The sequence below is a fragment of the Oncorhynchus kisutch genome, linkage group LG15 (assembly GCF_002021735.2).
Source record: "Oncorhynchus kisutch isolate 150728-3 linkage group LG15, Okis_V2, whole genome shotgun sequence".
Classification (NCBI taxonomy): Eukaryota; Metazoa; Chordata; class Actinopteri; order Salmoniformes; family Salmonidae; genus Oncorhynchus; species Oncorhynchus kisutch.
The window spans coordinates 14,648,004-14,668,532 of NC_034188.2; the positions used below are offsets into that span (position 1 = coordinate 14,648,004).

General features: G+C 44.4%; 1 protein-coding gene across 2 annotated transcripts in view; it reads left to right on the forward strand.

Moving 5' to 3' along the window:
* Positions 1-13,855: 13,855 nt before the first annotated feature.
* The window catches only part of LOC109879771 (NEDD4-binding protein 3-A-like), a 97,951-nt gene continuing 91,277 nt past the window's right edge, over positions 13,856-20,529 (forward strand). For both annotated transcript variants that reach the window (XM_031789711.1, XM_020471937.2), the window contains exon 1: positions 13,856-14,061. The gene's annotated coding sequence lies outside the window, so the exon portion shown is untranslated. The remainder of the gene's footprint in view (positions 14,062-20,529) is intronic.

Sequence of the window (20,529 nt, forward strand, 5' to 3'; positions counted from 1 at the left end):
ATCAGTCCTAGCTCGCTCATTAATGACTTAATCGAAATTACGGATTGCTTCTTATCCGCTTGTTGTCTACGTATGCCATAGTTTGCACATCTCAATTGTCAATAGAAGCCACATTTGTTTTTAGCAAGTCAGCCATATCAGCTATGTTTTTTTTTAAGTGAGAAAATTAGGCTGAATTAACTGTTTTTCTGCCAGACTAGGCTCCGCTGATAGCCAGGTATAGCATTGGTAAGGTGTTGGGACAGCTTTCTGTTCCTAGGCCGTCATTGAAATAAGAATTTGTTCTTAACTGACTTGCCTAGTTAAATAAAGGTCCAATTAAAAAATGTAGGACCTAACAGTTTGTGGGCACCGTTTGTCACCATTATAGTGCTATTAATGTATTGTTTAGTGTTGTGTAGTGGCTTTGCTGGCATGCATCCCACTGTTATCTTTTTCCCCCCATCAAGATTTACATGCTAAAATCGCCACTGGCTACGTCACTGTGCAACAAGAACGAAAATATGAAATTGCAAAGACGTATGCATTAATGTATCAAATCTCAAGCATGCGTTTTGTGAATTTAAAACAATGTTTCCATCTTCCATACAAGCTTCATCGTTTCCCGTGGCACGAGGCAGCAGGTTTGCAGTGCGCGAGGGCGTACAGAGACGCACCACGCGCAATTTCTCTAACCAACATCCAATATAAGAGGAATAGACCGCTAGATCCGGTCGGATAACGTTAGAGCTTATCGTAAGTACTTAGTTTACTTGTAAATATTTATAAATAAGAAGGTGCCTATTTAATTGAAGTACTCTAAAGTTGGTTATTGTATCCAAGCCTGACAAGCTCACTGACTACCATTTGTTTTCTTTGGATTTATTTTTCGATGGTTAGCCTGACCAGCCAACTGGACTAATTTTATCTAGTTGCTAAGCTACCCCTGTCAATCAAAGTCATCAAGTTGAAGTTTATAAACTTAAGCTTAAGCACGTCCTTGCATTTGATTTACCTAGCTGTTTATCTATTATGATTATGTTACGTCCATGAAACATGTTCAGTGTGCTTAAGTTTCTGGTTGGTTTTGGTAGGCTATTCATTTGGGAATCGAATCTTCGTATTGCGCGTTTAAAGATGGCCTATTTTCCGGCCATCAAAAGGACAGTGAAGAAGAGATGATGGAGTTGAACAAAGGTTTAGATAGAATGATTGAAGACGTAGAACAACTACCAGGTATGTTGTCTCATTATGGTAATCTCTACCATGTGAATGTTGTAGGCGGTGTTCTAATATTTTTATGTCTAAGTTTTCTGTATGATGATGTAGGTAGCTGAAGCTGTAACTGTGTTTTTCAGAAACGATTAAGCAAAATCGTTAGTAGCTGAACTATTTTTTTAAAATATATATATATTTTTTACCGGTCTTTACTTTAACCCTAACACCCTATCGCCTTATTATCCATGTACTACCCACTCTTTAACGTTCCATTTTTAAAACTTGATGGGTGTGTGTAATTCATTATAAATTCTGCATTGTGCTTTAAATCATACTCTGTATGGCCCACTTCTGACACTGACAGCCCTGTCCCCATTGTCTCCCTTGTGGTTTCCCAGTGCAGCTGGCATGGATGGCCAATGACACGAAGATGCAGTGGACCAGTCCTGATCTGGGGGACTCCCTACGGAGGCTTCGCAGTGGACCAGTCCTGATCTGGGGGACTCCCTACGGAGGCTTCAGGAAGAGTTCCTCCGCTGCAGGGCTGTCATCTGTGGCTTCCCTGGAGAACAGGAGCCGAACCGGAGACAGGGACTGGGAAAGGACCAGGGGATGGGGAAGTGGATGGAGTGACCTAGAACAGGGGATGGATACCACCTCCTCCCCACTTCACCAGGAATGTCTGCTGTTCTGAAATGGACCATAATCCAAAGCTAGTAGCCCGTGCTCTGTATGCTTGTCTACAACGTTGTATGTACAGTAGGCTACAGTCTCATATCTGCAGCTGCAGTCTCTTTCTCTCTGACAGAAGAGGAAACCACTGGAGATAGGTGATAGAGATAGATGTCTCCTGTCCCATACTGCATGCTGTCTAAGCTGAGCAGCAGGCTGTTGTATGGTGCTGTTGTATACAGATTGTGGTTGTGTGTTAAGTACCTGTTATAGAATGTGTATGATACGTCTCTGGACAGGGTGTTCAAGGCACTATAGTGTTGTTGTGATTGTTATTAATTTGTGGTTTGCCTGTTTGTCAAATCTTTTATTAAAAAGCTTGAATGAGAATATTGACCATTGGCATGTTTATTGGGATGCCAAATGCATTTGTTAGAATGTGCATACACATGTTGGCATTCTATATCTTGATAGTCATATCCCAGTCATACCCCCAGCAGTCATGGTACTGTACACTTTCTACTTCACAGTTTGAATTGTTCAGAGTATTAGGCCTACGTCAATGAATATGAGATATGAATATACCAGACTACTGTATGGATTTCTATGTGAATCAGTGGCCATGCAGGTTGACATGACATAGCTGTACTGACTCAATGCAATTTAGTTGACTGTCTGTGGTGTTTCAGATGGAGAGAAGAGAGAGAAGCACAGAACAGGGTGACTCTACTGATCTGGACCACATTCTGAAGGAGCTGGACTCCATGTCTGAGTGTCTGGACAGACTGGCATGTATGTACTATATCTCTGTTGGGCTCTGGTCAACAGTAGTGCACTATGGGTATAGGGTGTCATTTGGCACTCACTCAGCATTCTAATGTGTAGAATCTATGCAAATCTAGTGATGTAACTGTTGCGTTACCTCTGAAATGTGATCTTCCTCCTACGCATCCAAATAGGATTTCGACCCGCCGGCCAACGAACCGCTGTGCAATTCAGCCATGATGTTCAGATGTTCAACGTCTCACAATTTGCCATGTGGTTTATCGATGGCCTTTGGATAGGGTAGGCCTCCAGTTGATGTGTTAGATATGGGGAGATGTGTGTAGGTTATTACAGCCAGGCTTATTATGAGATGATTTGATGTGAAGATATGAAGCTGTGTCTTGTCTCTGCTAAGGGAGATGGTTAGTGGGCAAATAAGCATTCAGCTCTACAACAGTCCGGCTATGTCCTAAATGGCACCCTACTCCCTACATACAGTAGTTCAATACTTGTTGACATATGGACCCTGGTCAGAAGTAGTGCAGTTGAAAGTGAATAGGGTGCCATTTGGGACTCACAGGTCAGGTTGTAGTCATCCTTCCCATCATGCTGTCTGACGAGACATGCACTAAGTTGACAGTGCCTTTAAACAGCTTGGAACATTCCCGAAAATTATGTCATGGCTTTAGAAGCTTCTGATAGGCTAATTGACATCATTTGAGTCAACTGGAGGTGTACCTGTGTATGTATTTCAAGGCCTACCTTCAAACTCAGTGCCCCTTTGCGTGACATGGGAAAATCAAAAGAAATTAGCCAAGACCTCAGGAAAATAATTGTAGACCTCCACAGGTCTGGTTCATCCTTGGGAGCAATTTCCAAACACCTGAAGGTGCCATGTTCATCTGTACAAACAGTAGTACGCAAGTATAAACACCATGGGACCACGCAGCCGTCATACCGATCAGGAAGGAGACACGTTCTGTCTCCTAGAGATGAACGTACTTTGGTGCAAAACGTGCAAATCAATCCCAGAACAACAGCAAAAGACCTTGTGAAAGACCTGGAGAAAACAGGTACAAAAGTATCTCTTTCCAAAGTAAAACGAGTCCTATATCAACATAACCTGAAAGGCCGCTCAGCAAGGAGAAGCCACTGTTCCAAAACAGCCTTAAAAAAGCCAGACTAGGGTTTGCAACTGCACATGGGGACAAAGATTGTACTTTTTGGAGAAATGTCCTCTGGTCTGATGAAACAAAAATAGAACTGTTTGGCCATAATGACTCATAATGTTTGGAGGAAAAAGGGGGAGGCTTGCAAGCCGAAGAACACAATCCCAACCATGAAGCACGGGGGTGGCAGGATCATGTTGTGTGGGTGCTTTGCTACAGGAGGGACTGGTGCACTTCAAAAATTAGATGGCTACATGAGGATGAAAAATTATCTGTTTATATTGAAGCAACATTTCAAGACATCAGTCAGGAAGTTAAAGCTTGGTCGCAAATGGGTCTTCCAAATGGACAATGACCCCAAGCATATTTCCAAAGTTGTGGCAACAGCTCTGTCAGGAGGAATGGGCCCATATTCACCCAACTTATTGTGGGAAGCTTGTGGAAGGCTACCCGAAACATTTGACCCAAGTTAAACAATTTAAAGGCAATGCTACCAAATACTAATTGAGTGTATGTAAACTTCTGACCCACTGGGAATGTGATGAACATCTGCTATCTGAGCAGCTAACCGATCGCTGCAGCTGTACATAGTCTATCGGTAAATAGCCCACCCATTTTTACCTACCTCATCCCCAAACTGTTTTTATTTATTTACTTTTCTGCTCTTTTGCACACCAATATCTCTACCTGTACATGACCATCTGATCATTTATCACTCGTGTTAATCTGCAAAATTGTAATTATTCGCCTACCTCATGCCTTTTGGACACAATGTATATAGACGCCCCTTTCTACTGTGTTATTGACTTGTTAATTGTTTACTCCATGTGTAACTCTGTGTTGTCTGTTCACACTGCTATGCTTTATCTTGGCCAGGTCGCAGTTGCAAATGAGAACTTGTTCTCAACTAGCCTACCTGGTTAAACAAAGGTGAAATAAAATTAAAAAATTTAAAATAAAATAAATAAAAGCTTAAATAAATCATTCTCTCTACTATTATTCTGACATTTCACATTCTTAAATTAAAGTGGTGATCCTAACTGACCTTAGACATGGAGTTTTTACTAGGATTAAATGTCAGGAATTGTGAAAAACTGAGTTTAAATGTATTTGGCTAAAGTGTATGTAAACTTCCGACTTCAACTGTATATATACAGTATGTTCCTGGGACCCAACAATAATATGACATCTTAATCTGAGACATTAACATTATTTTAACATCTGTATCTTATTATAAATAATGAACTGGTAGACATTTCCACTCTTGATTTTCCTATGCTGTTTCTTGTTTGTTACCTATAAGAAGAAAATCATCTCTCCTTTCATATCTCATATACCCCGGTCAACAGCACTGCACACCCGACAGCAACTCGCCCAAGCCTTCCCCATTTCTGCTTCTCCCAAATCCAGTCAGCTGATGTTCCGAAAGAGCTGCAAAATCTGGACCCCTACAAATCAACCGGGCTAGACAATCTGGACCCTTTCTTTCTAAAATTATCTGCCGAAATTGTTGCCACCCCTATTACTAGCCTGTTCAACCTCTCTTTCGTGTCGTCTGAGATTCCCAAAGATTGGAAAGCAGCTGCGGTCATCCCCCTCTTCAAAGGGGGAGACACTCTTGACCCAAACTGCTACAGACCTATATCTATCCTACCCTGCCTTTCTAAGGTCTTCGAAAGCCAAGTCAACAAACAGATTACCGACCATTTCGAATCTCACCATACCCTCTCTGCTATGCAATCTGGTTTCAGAGCTGGTCATGGGTGCACCTCAGCCACGCTCAAGGTCCTAAACGATATCTTAACCGCCATCGATAAGAAACATTACTGTGCAGCCGTATTCATTGATCTGGCCAAGGCTTTCGACTCTGTCAATCACCACATTCTCATCGGCAGACTCGACAGCCTTGGTTTCTCAAATGATTGCCTCGCCTGGTTCACCAACTACTTCTCTGATAGAGTTCAGTGTGTCAAATCGGAGGGTCTGTTGTCCGGACCTCTGGCAGTCTCTATGGGGGTGCCACAGGGTTCAATTCTTGGACCGACTCTATTCTCTGTATACATCAATGATGTCGCTCTTGCTGCTATTGTGTCTCTGATCCACCTCTACGCAGACGACACCATTCTGTATACTTCTGGCCCTTCTTTGGACACTGTGTTAACAACCCTCCAGACAAGCTTCAATGCCATACAACTCTCCTTCCGTGCCCTCCAATTGCTCTTAAATACAAGTAAAACTAAATGCATGCTCTCCAACCGATCGCTGCCTGCACCTGCCCGCCTCTCCAACATCACTACTCTGGACGGCTCTGACTTAGAATAAGTGGACAACTACAAATACCTAGGTGTCTGGTTAGACTGTAAACTCTCCTTCCAGACCCACATCAAACAACTCCAATCCAAAGTTAAATCTAGAATTGGCTTCCTATTTCGCAACAAAGCATCCTTTACTCATGCTGCCAAACATACCCTTGTAAAACTGACCATCTTACCAATCCTCGACTTCGGCGATGTCATTTACAAAATAGCCTCCAATACCATACTCAACAAATTGGATGCAGTCCATCACAGTGCCATCCGTTTTGTCACCAAACCCCATATACTACCCACCATTGCGACCTGTACGCTCTCGTTGGCTGTCCCTCGCTTCATACTCGTCGCCAAAGCCACTGGCTCCATGTCATCTACAAGACCCTGCTAGGTAAAGTCCCCCCTCTCTCAGCTCGCTGGTCACCATAGCATCACCCACCTGTAGCACACGCTCCAGCAGGTATATCTCTCTGGTCACCCCCAAAACCAATTCTTTCTTTGGCCTACTCTCCTTCCAGTTCTCTGCTGCCAATGACTGGAACGAACTACAAAAATCTCTGAAACTGGAAACACTTATCTCCCTCACTAGCTTTAAGCACCAGCTGTCAGAGCAGCTCACAGATTACTGCACCGGTACATAGCCCATCTATAATTTAGCACAAACAACTACCTCTTTCCCTACTGTATTTATTTTATTAATTTATTTTGCTCCTTTGCACCCCCTTATTTTTATTTCTACTTTGCACATTCTTCCACTGCAAATCTACCATTCCAGTGTTTTACTTGCTATATTGTATTTACTTTGCAACCATGGCTTTTTTTTGCCTTTACCTCCCTTATCTCACCTCATTTGCTCACATCGTATATAGACTTGTTTCTACTGTATCATTATTGACTGTATGTTTGTTTTACTCCATGTGTAACTCTATGTTGTTGTGTGTCGAACTGCTTTTCTTTATCTTGGCCAGGTCGCAATTGTAAATAAGAACTTGTTCTCAACTTGCCTACCTGGTTAAATAAAGGTGAAATAATAAAAACGTTTTATTTTATTTTGTACAGGGACATATTTGATTTTCTTCTTCTGTTGTGTCTCATAGTGCGGACCCAGCTGAGACAGTGTGACCTGATCGTGTGCTTCAGCCACCCAGACAAGATGGCCTCTCTGAACAGAGTGGAACAAGGGGTGACCTGGCCCAAGACTGGACCTCAAGCTGAGGAATGAGGGAGGAGAGGAGGAGGAGAGGATGAAGATGGAGAGGTAAAGGAAAATAAGATATAGAGGAGGAGGAAGAAGAGGAGATTAAAGACGAGGAGGAAGAGGATGAGGTAAAAGAGGAGTACGAGGGGGAAGAGGAGGAAATGGAGGAAGAAGAGGAGGAGGGGAGGAAGAAGGAGAAGATGGAGAAGTGAAGGAGGAGAAGATTAAGAGAAGAGAAGAAAGCATGTGTATGTAGTTAGTCAAATCAAATCGTATTGGTAACATACACATGGTTAGCAGATGTTAATATGAGTATAGTGAAATGCTTGAGCTTCTAGTTCCGACTATGCAGTAAAATCTAACAAGTAACCTAACAAATTTACAACAACTACCTAATACACACAAATGTAAAGGGATGAATAAGAATATGTACATATAAATATATGGATGAGCGATAGCCGTGCGGCATAGGCAATATGCAGTAGATAGTGTAGAATACAGTATATACATATGAGATGAGTAATGTAAGATATGTAAACATTATTAAAGTGCCGTTATTTAAAGTGACTAGTGATACCTTTATTAAATCCATTTATTAAAGTGGCCAGAGATTTGAGTCTGTATGTAGGCAGTATGCCTCTCTATGTTAGTGATGGCTGTTTAACAGTCTGATGGCCTTGAGATAGAAGCTGTTTTTCAGTCTCTCGGTCCCAGCTTTGATGCACCTGTACTGACCTCGCCTTCTGGATTGTAGCGGGGTGAACAGGCAGTGGCTCGGTGGTTGTTGTCCTTGATGATCTTTTTGGGCTTCATGTGACATCGGGTCCTGTAGGTGTCCTGGGGGGCAGGTAGTTTGCCCCCGGTGATGCGTTGTGCAGACCGCACTAGCCACTGGAGAACCTTGCGGTTGAGGAGGGTGCAATTGCCATACTAGGGGGTGATACAGCCAGACAGGATGGTCTTGATTGTGCATCTGTAAAGGTTTGTGAGTGTTTTAGATGACAAGGCAAATTTCTGGCACTTTCTTCACCACACCGACTGTGTGGGTGGACCATTTCAGTTTGTCTGTGATGTGTACGCCGAGGAACTTAAAACTTCCCCACTACTGTCCCATCGATGTGTATGGGGGAGGTGCTCCCTCTGCTGTTTCCTGAAGTCCACGATCATCTCCTTTGTTTTGTTGACGTCGAGTGAGAGGTTGTTTTCCTGACACCACACTCTGAGGGCCCTCCTTGTAGGCCGACTCGTTATTGTTGGAAATCAGGCTTACCACTGTAGTGTCGTCTTTAAACTTGATGATTGAGTTGGAGGCGTGCATGGCCATGCACGCCTCCATGCACGAGCTAACAAGGTACAAATCTGTCGTTCTGCCCTTGAGCAGGCAGTTAACCCACTGTTCCTAGGCCGTCATTGAAAATAAGAATTTGTTCTTAACTGACTTGCCTGGTTAAATAAAGGTAAAATATTTAAAAAATAATCTCCACCCCGCTGATCCTCAACACTGGGGCCCCACAATGGTGCGTTCTCAGCCCTCTCTTGTACTCCCTGTTCCTAGACCGTCATTGAAAATAAGAATTTGTTCTTAACTGACTTGCCTGGTTAAATAAAGGTAATATATAAAAAAAATAATCTCCACCCCGCTGATCCTCAACACTGGGGCCCCACAATGGTGCGTTCTCAGCCCTCTCTTGTACTCCCTGCGTTCTCAGCCCTCTCTTGTACTCCCTGATGAACAGGGAGTACAAGAGAGGGCTGAGAACGCACCATTGTGGGGCCCCAGTGTTGAGGATCAGCGGGGTGGAGATTATTTTTTTTATATTTTACCTTTATTTAACCAGGCAAGTCAGTTAAGAACAAATTCTTATTTTCAATGACGGCCTAGGAACAGTGGGTTAACTGCCTGCTCAAGGGCAGAACGACAGATTTGTACCTTGTTAGCTCGGGGGTTTGAACTTGCAACCTTCCGGTCACTAGCCCAACGCTCTAACCACTAGGCTACCCTGCCGCCCCAACTATAGATGTTGTTACCTACCCTCACCACCTGGGTGCGGCCCGTCAGGAAGTCCAGGACCTAGTTGCAAAGGGTGGGTCTCGAGCTTAATGACGAGTTTGGAGGGTACTATGGTGTTAAATGCTGAGCTGTAGTCAATGAACAGTATTCTTACATAGGTATTCCGCTTGTCTAGATGGGATAGGGCAGTGTGCAGTGTGATGGCATCGTCAGTGGACCTATTGGGGTGGTAAGCAAATTGTAGTGGGTCTAGAGTGTCAGGTAGGGTGGAGGTGCTATGATCCTTGACTAGTCTCTCAAAGCACTTCATAATGACAGAAGTGAGTGCAATGGGGTGATAGTCATTTAGTTCAGTTACCTTAGCTTTCTTGGGAACAGGAACAATGGTGGCCATCTTGAAGCATGTGGGGACAACAGACTGGGATAGGGATTGGTTCAAATCCCACCGGAGTCTATCTGTTCAATAACATAAGTTCAAATCCCACCTGAGGCTATCTGTTCAGTAACATAGGTTCAAATCCCACCTGAGGCTATCTGTTCAGTAACATAGGTTCAAATCCCACCTGAGGCTATCTGTTCAGTAACATAGGTTCAAATCCCACCTGAGGCTATCTGTTCAGTAACATAGGTTCAAATCCCACCTGAGGCTATCTGCTCAGTAATATAGGTTCAAATCCCACCTGAGGCTATCTGTTCAGTAACATAGGTTCAAATCCCACCTGAGGCTATCTGTTCAGTAACATAGGTTCAAATCCCACCTGAGGCTATCTGTTCAGTAACATAGGTTCAAATCCCACCTGAAGCTATCTGCTCAGTAATATAGGTTCAAATCCCACCTGAGGCTATCTGTTCAGTAACATAGGTTCAAATCCCACCGGAGGCTATCTGTTCAGTAACATAGGTTCAAATCCCACATGAGGCTATCTGTTCAGTAACATAGGTTCAAATCCCACCTGAGGCTATCTGTTCAGTAACATAGGTTCAAATCCCACCTGAGGCTATCTGCTCAGTAATATAGGTTCAAATCCCACCTGAGGCTATCTGCTCAGTAATATAGGTTCAAATCCCACCTGAGGCTATCTGCTCAGTAATATAGGTTCAAATCCCACCTGAGGCTATCTGTTCAGTAACATAGGTTCAAATCCCACCTGAGGCTATCTGTTCAGTAACATAGGTTCAAATCCCACCTGAGGCTATCTGTTCAGTAACATAGGTTCAAATCCCACCTGAGGCTATCTGCTCAGTAATATAGGTTCAAATCCCACCTGAGGCTATCTGCTCAGTAATATAGGTTCAAATCACACCTGAGGCTATCTGCTCAGTAATATAGGTTCAAATCCCACCTGAGGCTATCTGTTCAGTAACATAGGTTCAAATCCCACCTGAGGCTATCTGTTCAGTAACATAGGTTCAAATCCCACATGAGGCTATCTGTTCAGTAACATAGGTTCAAATCCCACCTGAGGCTATCTGTTCAGTAACATAGGTTCAAATCCCACCTGAGGCTATCTGTTCAGTAACATAGGTTCAAATCCCACCTGAGGCTATCTGTTCAGTAACATAGGTTCAAATCCCACCTGAGGCTATCTGTTCAGTAACACAGGTTCAAATCCCACCTGAGGCTATCTGTTCAGTAACATAGGTTCAAATCCCACCTGAGGCTATCTGTTCAGTAATATAGGTTCAGATCCCACCTGAGGCTATCTGCTCAGTAACATAGGTTCAAGTCCCACCTGAGGCTATCTGTTCAGTAACATAGGTTCAAATCCCACCTGAGGCTATCTGTTCAGTAACATAGGTTCAAATCCCACCTGAGGCTATCTGTTCAGTAACATAGGTTCAAATCCCACCTGAGGCTATCTGTTCAGTAACATAGGTTCAAATCCCACCTGAGGCTATCTGTTCAGTAACATAGGTTCAAATCCCACCTGAGGCTATCTGTTCAGTAATATAGGTTCAGATCCCACCTGAGGCTATCTGCTCAGTAACATAGGTTCAAGTCCCACCTGAGGCTATCTGTTCAGTAACATAGGTTCAGATCCCACCTGAGGCTATCTGCTCAGTAACATAGGTTCAAATCCCACCTGAGGCTATCTGTTCAGTAACATAGGTTCAAATCCCACCTGAGGCTATCTGTTCAGTAACATAGGTTCAAATCCCACCTGAGGCTATCTGTTCAGTAACATAGGTTCAAATCCCACCTGAGGCTATCTGTTCAGTAACATAGGTTCAAATCCCACCTGAGGCTATCTGTTCAGTAACACAGGTTCAAATCCCACCTGAGGCTATCTGTTCAGTAACATAGGTTCAAATCCCACCTGAGGCTATCTGTTCAGTAATATAGGTTCAGATCCCACCTGAGGCTATCTGCTCAGTAACATAGGTTCAAGTCCCACCTGAGGCTATCTGTTCAGTAACATAGGTTCAAATCCCACCTGAGGCTATCTGTTCAGTAACATAGGTTCAAATCCCACCTGAGGCTATCTGTTCAGTAACATAGGTTCAAATCCCACCTGAGGCTATCTGTTCAGTAACATAGGTTCAAATCCCACCTGAGGCTATCTGTTCAGTAACATAGGTTCAAATCCCACCTGAGGCTATCTGTTCAGTAATATAGGTTCAGATCCCACCTGAGGCTATCTGCTCAGTAACATAGGTTCAAGTCCCACCTGAGGCTATCTGTTCAGTAACATAGGTTCAGAATCCCACCTGAGGCTATCTGCTCAGTAACATAGGTTCAAATCCCACCTGAGGCTATCTGCTCAGTAACATAGGTTCAAATCCCACCTGAGGCTATCTGTTCAGTAACATAGGTTCAAATCCCACCTGAGGCTATCTGTTCAGTAACATAGGTTCAAATCCCACCTGAGGCTATCTGTTCAGTAACACAGGTTCAAATCCCACCTGAGGCTATCTGTTCAGTAACATAGGTTCAAATCCCACCTGAGGCTATCTGTTCAGTAACATAGGTTCAAATCCCACCTGAGGCTATCTGTTCAGTAATATAGGTTCAGATCCCACCTGAGGCTATCTGTTCAGTAACATAGGTTCAAATCCCACCTGAGGCTATCTGTTCAGTAACATAGGTTCAAATCCCACCTGAGGCTATCTGTTCAGTAACATAGGTTCAAATCCCACCTGAGGCTATCTGTTCAGTAACATAGGTTCAAATCCCACCTGAGGCTATCTGTTCAGTAATATAGGTTCAGATCCCACCTGAGGCTATCTGTTCAGTAACATAGGTTCAAATCCCACCTGAGGCTATCTGTTTAGTAACATAGGTTCAAATCCCACTTGATTGAAGACAACCTTTATCTTTTCCCACTGCCATTCTCTCATCATCTGTTAAATAACATCATGAAAAACCTTAAATATATTTTCAAAAATAAGCGTAGGATTCTAGCTTAAAGGTGAACTCCTTGACAGAGCAGAGAGAGGAGGCTGTTTGTTCACCTCGCTACCCATGAGGCCGGTGCCCAGGTGGTATGTGTTGCCTTGGTGACGTATCTGGATGTTGTAGACCTTGCCTTGGTTCAGCACCATGAGGGTGTAGGGCTGCTCAGAAGAGCCCTTTGAACTGTCCCTCACCAGAAACGCTGCATCCTGAAACACACGCAGCTACATTGATACAAACTGTGTGTGCGTCTGAGGAGGCTGGTGGGAAGAGCTATAGGAGGAGGGGGTCATTGTTAAGACTTTTATGCAACGGCATATTAGTAAAACATGGAAACCACATTTTTGATTCTGTTCCATATATTCCAGACATTACAATGAGCCTGACCTCTCATAGCTCCTCTCACCAGCAGCATCTGGTGTGTGTGTGTGTGTGTGTGTGTGTGTGTGTGTGTGTGTGTGTGTGTGTGTGTGTGTGTGTGTGTGTGTGTGTGTGTGTGTGTGTGCGTGCGTGCGTGCGAACATATGTATATGTATCAGTGAGGACCACCAGGGGTGGGGAGAACCACATAGAAAGCATATAAAGTTGTGAATTATAGGATCTTCATGAGTTGTTTATTGTGGCCACACACAAACCCTAGTGGTGCGTGGCCATGAACCTAGCAAGCCTCGAGGAGAACCAGGAAGCGTGACAAAAACGTGATTTTGGAGGTATGGCTGTGTTTGTCTACTGCAACAGTGTCATCTTGTGGTCAGGGAACCTCATTACATAAACTACCATTTTCACTTGACACCTGAGGATTTTTTTCCTTCTCATTCCGTGTAAATGTAAATGTACTCGGTGTAAATTATATATCCTGTCTATACATTATGTTTATTGTGGCAGCACTAATTCACCTGGTCAAATTCCTGGTACGTTAAACGTACTTGGCGAATAAAGCTGATTCAGTTATTGTATGTTGAGATGAGCCTCTCTCAAATGCCTGTCAATTCATGATTGTACCACTAAGTAGCGCCAGTGTTCCTACACTGCCAAGTTCCGGCCCAGGACAGGCCGGATTCAATTCTCTCCCTCCTCCCCATGCCTTCCCCCTTTTTTAATAACTGACCAGCGCAGCGCAGTTCAAATCACAGAGAGGGAAAGAGACAGCGAGCAGGCGGCAGTGGTTCATTCTGCAGTGGCCATAGCGAAAAGCTGTCTTCTCTGCAAAGTTCCAGCGAAAAGCTGTCTTCTCTGCAAAGTCCCTAGGGATGCCAACTCTATACAACGGATGTTATAGATATTCAGTTGATTGCCTACCAAACGAAACAACTATTGCCTGAGAAAGAATCTGCATACAAAATATGGTAAGCGCCAATTAATTTTTTATTGTCTTGCACTTGCTGCTGCAGCAGCTATACTGTAATGCACGCTGCTCCCACAACCACAACCATTTTGACTCGCATTCTTCTGCAAACTTGAGTTTTTTTTTTTTTACAGAGGTTAGATCACCCACCGGCTAATTGAAACGCTATTGAGAAGTTTTTACAGATACTTTACCCGCATATCGACGTCCCTGGCGAACATGCACGGGGCCGATTAATTTAGCCTAGCCAAGAAAAAATGAAATACACCGCCACCGAGGCTAATCGCCAGTGTCTTGCAACTATCGCCAAATCACAGCAGTTTATAACCAGTTAGTTACATGATTACTCTCTTCTCTTTGTTTAACTCAAATGTTAAACTCCCTCCCGTGGCCTTGAATGCGTCTGACCACCTACTTAAATAGTAGCCTACTCAGTCATCCTGCCAATTTTACAGGATTCTGACCGATTTTGTTGCCCAAATAGCGAAAGGAAGCGATGTGCAGCCCACGTCTCTCCAGCTGCGTGGACTTGGATCGCTTAAAGCACTGTTGACATTATTGGCACATGGAAAATGGCAATTTATACATTATAATGTTAATGGTCCACGTATAATGCTAGAAAAGCAGACACGTTGCATTTCTGCCAGACAGGTTCCATTTAATTTCTTATTGATGGTCCAAAAAGCAGTTTATTTGAGCCTGACCTCTACAACAACACAACTCCTCTAAGGTAAAGTGTGTGTCTGTCAGCCTTGTTGCTCCATCCTTCTCTTCTGTCAGCCTTAGTGTTTGTTACTCCATCCATCTCCCCTTAGTGTTTGTTACTCCATCCTTCTCCTCTGTCAGCCTTAGTGTTTGTTACTCCATCCTTCTCCTCTGTCAGCCTTAGTGTTTGTTACTCCATCCATCTCCTCTGTCAGCCTTAGTGTTTGTTACTCCATCCATCTCATCTGTCAGCCTTAGTGTTTGTTACTCCATCCATCTCCTCTGTCAGCCTTAGTGTTTGTTACTCCATCCATCTCATCTGTCAGCCTTAGTGTTTGTTAATCAATCCATCTCATCTGTCAGCCTTAGTGTTTGTTACTCCATCCTTCTCCTCTGTCAGCTTTAGTGTTTGTTACTCCATCCATCTCCTCTGTCAGCCTTAGTGTTTGTTACTCCATCCATCTCCCCTTAGTGTTTGTTACTCCACCCTTCTCCTCTGTCAGCCTTAGTGTTTGTTGCTCCATCCATCTCCTCTGTCAGCCTTAGTGTTTGTTACTCCATCCTTCTCCTCTGTCAGCCTTAGTGTTTGTTGCTCCACCCATCTCCTCTGTCAGCCTTAGTGTTTGTTACTCCATCCATCTCCTCTGTCAGCCTTAGTGTTTGTTACTCCATCCATCTCCTCTGTCAGCCTTAGTGTATGTTACTCCATCCATCTCCTCTGTCAGCCTTAGTGTTTGTTACTCCATCCATCTCCTCTGTCAGCCTTAGTGTTTGTTACTCCATCCATCTCCTCTGTCAGCCTTAGTGTTTGTTACTCCATCCTTCTCTTCTGTCAGCCTTAGTGTTTGTTACTCCATCCATCTCCTCTGTCAGCCTTAGTGTTTGTTACTCCATCCATCTCATCTGTCAGCCTTAGTGTTTGTTACTCCATCCATCTCCTCTGTCAGCCTTAGTGTTTGTTGCTCCATCCATCTCCTCTGTCAGCCTTAGTGTTTGTTACTCCATCCTTCTCCTCTGTCAGCCTTAGTGTTTGTTACTCCATCCATCTCCTCTGTCAGCCTTCGTGTTTGTTACTCCACCCTTCTCCTCTGTCAGCCTTAGTGTTTGTTGCTCCACCCATCTCCTCTGTCAGCCTTAGTGTTTGTTACTCCATCCATCTCCTCTGTCAGCCTTAGTGTTTGTTACTCCATCCATCTCATCTGTCAGCCTTAGTGTTTGTTACTCCATCCATCTCCTCTGTCAGCCTTAGTGTTTGTTACTCCATCCATCTCATCTGTCAGCCTTAGTGTTTGTTACTCAATCCATCTCATCTGTCAGCCTTAGTGTTTGTTACTCCATCCTTCTCCTCTGTCAGCCTTAGTGTTTGTTACTCCATCCATCTCCTCTGTCAGCCTTAGTGTTTGTTACTCCATCCATCTCCCCTTAGTGTTTGTTACTCCACCCTTCTCCTCTGTCAGCCTTAGTGTTTGTTGCTCCATCCATCTCCTCTGTCAGCCTTAGTGTTTGTTACTCCATCCATCTCCTCTGTCAGCCTTAGTGTTTGTTGCTCCACCCATCTCCTCTGTCAGCCTTAGTGTTTGTTACTCCATCCATCTCCTCTGTCAGCCTTAGTGTTTGTTACTCCATCCATCTCCTCTGTCAGCCTTAGTGTATGTTACTCCATCCATCTCCTCTGTCAGCCTTAGTGTTTGTTACTCCATCCATCTCCTCTGTCAGCCTTAGTGTTTGTTACTCCATCCATCTCCTCTGTCAGCCTTAGTGTTTGTTACTCCATCCCTCTCCTCTGTCAGCCTTAGTGTTTGTTACTCCATCCATCTCCTCTGTCAGCCTTAGTGTTTGTTACTCCATCCATCTCATCTGTCAGCCTTAGTGTTTGTTACTCCATCCATCTCCTCTGTCAGCCTTAGTGTTTGTTGCTCCATCCATCTCCTCTGTCAGCCTTAGTGTTTGTTACTCCATCCTTCTCCTCTGTCAGCCTTAGTGTTTGTTACTCCATCCATCTCCTCTGTCAGCCTTCGTGTTTGTTACTCCACCCTTCTCCTCTGTCAGCCTTAGCGTTTGTTTCTCCATCCATCTCCTCTGTCAGCCTTAGTGTTTGTTACTCCATCCATCTCCTCTGTCAGCCTTAGTGTTTGTTGCTCCACCCATCTCCTCTGTCAGCCTTAGTGTTTGTTACTCCATCCATCTCCTCTGTCAGCCTTAGTGTTTGTTACTCCATCCTTCTCCTCTGTCAGCCTTAGTGTTTGTTACTCCATCCATCTCATCTGTCATCCTTAGTGTTTGTTGCTCCATCCATCTCCTCTATCAGCCTTAGTGTTTGTTGCTCCATCCATCTTCTCTGTCAGCCTTAGTGTTTGTTGCTCCATCCATCTTCTCTATCAGCCTTAGTGTTTGTTACTCCATCCTTCTCCTCTGTCAGCCTTAGTGTTTGTTACTCCATCCATCTCCTCTGTCAGTCTTAGTGTTTGTTGCTCCATCCATCTCCTCTGTCAGCCTTAGTGTTTGTTGCTCCATCCATCTCCCCTTAGTGTTTGTTACTCCATCCTTCTCCTCTGTCAGCCTTAGTGTTTGTTACTCCATCCTTCTCCTCTGTCAGCCTAGTGTTTGTTACTCCATCCTTCTCCTCTGTCAGCCTAGTGTTTGTTACTCCATCCATCTCATCTGTCAGCCTTAGTGTTTGTTACTCCATCCTTCTCCTCTGTCAGCCTTAGTGTTTGTTACTCCATCCATCTCCTCTGTCAGCCTTAGTGTTTGTTACTCAATCCATCTAATCTGTCAGCCTTAGTGTTTGTTACTCCATCCATCTCCTCTGTCAGCCTAGTGTTTGTTACTCCATCCTTCTCCTCTGTCAGCCTAGTGTTTGTTACTCCATCCATCTCATCTGTCAGCCTTAGTGTTTGTTACTCCATCCATCTCCTCTGTCAGCCTAGTGTTTGTTACTCCACCCTTCTCCTCTGTCAGCCTTAGTGTTTGTTACTCCACCCTTCTCCTCTGTCAGCCTTAGTGTTTGTTACTCCATCCATCTCCTCTGTCAGCCTTAGTGTTTGTTACTCCATCCATCTCCTCTGTCAGCCTTAGTGTATGTTACTCCATCCATCTCCTCTGTCAGCCTTAGTGTTTGTTACTCCATCCATCTCCTCTGTCAGCCTTAGTGTTTGTTACTCCATCCATCTCCTCTGTCAGCCTTAGTGTTTGTTACTCCATCCTTCTCTTCTGTCAGCCTTAGTGTTTGTTACTCCATCCATCTCCTCTGTCAGCCTTAGTGTTTGTTACTCCATCCATCTCATCTGTCAGCCTTAGTGTTTGTTACTCCATCCATCTCCTCTGTCAGCCTTAGTGTTTGTTGCTCCATCCATCTCCTCTGTCAGCCTTAGTGTTTGTTACTCCATCCTTCTCCTCTGTCAGCCTTAGTGTTTGTTACTCCATCCATCTCCTCTGTCAGCCTTCGTGTTTGTTACTCCACCCTTCTCCTCTGTCAGCCTTAGTGTTTGTTGCTCCACCCATCTCCTCTGTCAGCCTTAGTGTTTGTTACTCCATCCATCTCCTCTGTCAGCCTTAGTGTTTGTTACTCCATCCATCTCATCTGTCAGCCTTAGTGTTTGTTACTCCATCCATCTCCTCTGTCAGCCTTAGTGTTTGTTACTCCATCCATCTCATCTGTCAGCCTTAGTGTTTGTTACTCAATCCATCTCATCTGTCAGCCTTAGTGTTTGTTACTCCATCCTTCTCCTCTGTCAGCCTTAGTGTTTGTTACTCCATCCATCTCCTCTGTCAGCCTTAGTGTTTGTTACTCCATCCATCTCCCCTTAGTGTTTGTTACTCCACCCTTCTCCTCTGTCAGCCTTAGTGTTTGTTGCTCCATCCATCTCCTCTGTCAGCCTTAGTGTTTGTTACTCCATCCATCTCCTCTGTCAGCCTTAGTGTTTGTTGCTCCACCCATCTCCTCTGTCAGCCTTAGTGTTTGTTACTCCATCCATCTCCTCTGTCAGCCTTAGTGTTTGTTACTCCATCCATCTCCTCTGTCAGCCTTAGTGTATGTTACTCCATCCATCTCCTCTGTCAGCCTTAGTGTTTGTTACTCCATCCATCTCCTCTGTCAGCCTTAGTGTTTGTTACTCCATCCATCTCCTCTGTCAGCCTTAGTGTTTGTTACTCCATCCTTCTCCTCTGTCAGCCTTAGTGTTTGTTACTCCATCCATCTCCTCTGTCAGCCTTAGTGTTTGTTACTCCATCCATCTCATCTGTCAGCCTTAGTGTTTGTTACTCCATCCATCTCCTCTGTCAGCCTTAGTGTTTGTTGCTCCATCCATCTCCTCTGTCAGCCTTAGTGTTTGTTACTCCATCCTTCTCCTCTGTCAGCCTTAGTGTTTGTTACTCCATCCATCTCCTCTGTCAGCCTTCGTGTTTGTTACTCCACCCTTCTCCTCTGTCAGCCTTAGCGTTTGTTTCTCCATCCATCTCCTCTGTCAGCCTTAGTGTTTGTTACTCCATCCATCTCCTCTGTCAGCCTTAGTGTTTGTTGCTCCACCCATCTCCTCTGTCAGCCTTAGTGTTTGTTACTCCATCCATCTCCTCTGTCAGCCTTAGTGTTTGTTACTCCATCCTTCTCCTCTGTCAGCCTTAGTGTTTGTTACTCCATCCATCTCATCTGTCATCCTTAGTGTTTGTTGCTCCATCCATCTCCTCTATCAGCCTTAGTGTTTGTTGCTCCATCCATCTTCTCTGTCAGCCTTAGTGTTTGTTGCTCCATCCATCTTCTCTATCAGCCTTAGTGTTTGTTACTCCATCCTTCTCCTCTGTCAGCCTTAGTGTTTGTTACTCCATCCATCTCCTCTGTCAGTCTTAGTGTTTGTTGCTCCATCCATCTCCTCTGTCAGCCTTAGTGTTTGTTGCTCCATCCATCTCCCCTTAGTGTTTGTTACTCCATCCTTCTCCTCTGTCAGCCTTAGTGTTTGTTACTCCATCCTTCTCCTCTGTCAGCCTAGTGTTTGTTACTCCATCCTTCTCCTCTGTCAGCCTAGTGTTTGTTACTCCATCCATCTCATCTGTCAGCCTTAGTGTTTGTTACTCCATCCTTCTCCTCTGTCAGCCTTAGTGTTTGTTACTCCATCCATCTCCTCTGTCAGCCTTAGTGTTTGTTACTCAATCCATCTAATCTGTCAGCCTTAGTGTTTGTTACTCCATCCATCTCCTCTGTCAGCCTAGTGTTTGTTACTCCATCCTTCCCCTCTGTCAGCCTAGTGTTTGTTACTCCATCCATCTCATCTGTCAGCCTTAGTGTTTGTTACTCCATCCATCTCCTCTGTCAGCCTAGTGTTTGTTACTCCACCCTTCTCCTCTGTCAGCCTTAGTGTTTGTTACTCCACCCTTCTCCTCTGTCAGCCTTAGTGTTTGTTACTCCATCCATCTCCTCTGGCAGCTGTAGGTGGTCTGTGGTGCCCCTGCAGTCTGCAGTGTTCAGAGTCAGATATTGATGTGGTCTGATGTAAATGTTTGGGTTGGAGCTTCCACTCCAGACCCTCTTTTGATGTCCAGGAGACTGGGGCCAACGGGTGTGTGTGTGTGTGTGTGTGTGTGTGTGTGTGTGTGTGTGTGTGTGTGTGTGTGTGTGTGTGTGTGTGTGTGTGTGTGTGTGTGTGTGTGTGGCGTGTGTGTGTGTGTGTGTGTGCGTGTGTGTGTGTGACTGTGGATGTGTGGGTTGGTGCGAGAGAGAGAGTGTGTTTGTCACAGTCCCCCCCCCCCCACCCCCCCACACTGCTACGAT